Source organism: Pieris napi, chromosome 4, assembly GCF_905475465.1.
Source record: "Pieris napi chromosome 4, ilPieNapi1.2, whole genome shotgun sequence".
NCBI classification, from domain to species: Eukaryota; Metazoa; Arthropoda; class Insecta; order Lepidoptera; family Pieridae; genus Pieris; species Pieris napi.
Genome location: NC_062237.1, coordinates 9,014,072 through 9,015,445, shown reverse-complemented (window position 1 = coordinate 9,015,445; position 1,374 = coordinate 9,014,072). Strand labels below are relative to the sequence as shown.

The 1,374-nt window shown below is 33.8% G+C and overlaps 1 non-coding gene across 1 annotated transcript; it reads right to left on the bottom strand.

The window, feature by feature from the left end:
- Nucleotides 1-529: 529 nt before the first annotated feature.
- LOC125049260 lies at nucleotides 530-648 on the bottom strand. Its single transcript, XR_007116982.1, has one exon. It is a non-coding gene; the product is annotated as a 5S ribosomal RNA (ribosomal RNA).
- Nucleotides 649-1,374: the final 726 nt, after the last annotated feature.

Sequence of the window (1,374 nt, the reverse complement as noted above, 5' to 3'; positions counted from 1 at the left end):
CAGGGACATATTACTCAAGTCCGCGAATTTTCTCAAGAACAGCTATTATTTTAATAAATATTCTAAAAGTAATATTAAACAGTCGTCAAATTTACCACGTCGAATTTAAAAGATTCACGATCTTATTGATAAAAAATGTATGGAACAAATAATTAATGAAAATCACTTATTAATTTTTATTTAGTTTAATTATGTCTGTAGCTGTTATATTAAAATAAAGTTTTTTAAATTGCTGTTTGTGTTTTGTTTTATGAGTTTTCGCTTCACATACAACATCCAACAATAGTCCACTATATAGTGTCATCCCAACGACCTGTATACGTTCTTACTATATCCTTAATATCTGGCATGTGATGGCACTGTTCACACTATTCCTCCTGTAGTCGCCCAGATTTTTTAAATAAAAAAACTTTAGAGGTGTCAAGGGACACCCGGATGGAACGAAATTCCTTTCGATTAATTTATATGTTAATTGGTATCATAACAGTATGATAGATTTTCTCGACACCAATCTTACGACGAAAAAAAAAGCCAACATCACGAGGTGTTCCCAGGCGGTCACCCATCCAAGTACTGACCTCGCCGGACGTTGCTTAACGTCGGTGATCGGACGAGAACCGGTGTATTCAACGTGGTATGGACGTTGGCGATAGCTAAATCGAAAATGTAAAATATAACAACTATAGCAAAAAGTGTCGTTACAACTTTTGGTCTTAATTTATTCCGTCTAGCCCCCTTTCGCAACGCTCGATAACTTCGTTCCAACAAGACTAATTTAGTTAAGTGATTCCAAAAATAATTTTTATTTCTTATACCTACAAAAAAAAGCCAACATCACGAGGTGTTCTCAGGCGGTCACCCATCCAAGTACTGACCTCGCCCGACGTTGCTTAACTTCGGTGATCGGACGAGAACCGGTGTATTACAATAGCAAATAGCAAAAGTGTCGTGACAACTTTTCGTAAGAATTTTTTCCGTCTAGCCCCCTTTCACAACGCGCGATAAGGAACTTCGTTCCAATAAAATCGTTTATTTGCCAAGATAGTGGTACAATTAGATCGAACAACAAGAAATATCCATATATAAATAGGCATGCAAATGTCATATAATTTTTTTGCAATGTCATATAATAATAACAGAGACAGAAGACAGAAGTTTGGAAACAATCAATGAATGATTTTTTTAACTCATGTTACAGTATGTTGCTACAAGCGAATTTACTAAATTAAAGATATATTTGTTCAACTTAAGTCTAAATAAATAAGTGTAATACAATAAAATAAAGATAATATTTTTATGTATACTACGCGTTTAACCTGCAATTATTAAAATATTTTATCGCAGACAAATGTTTAATCTTCTACCCATTAAGAT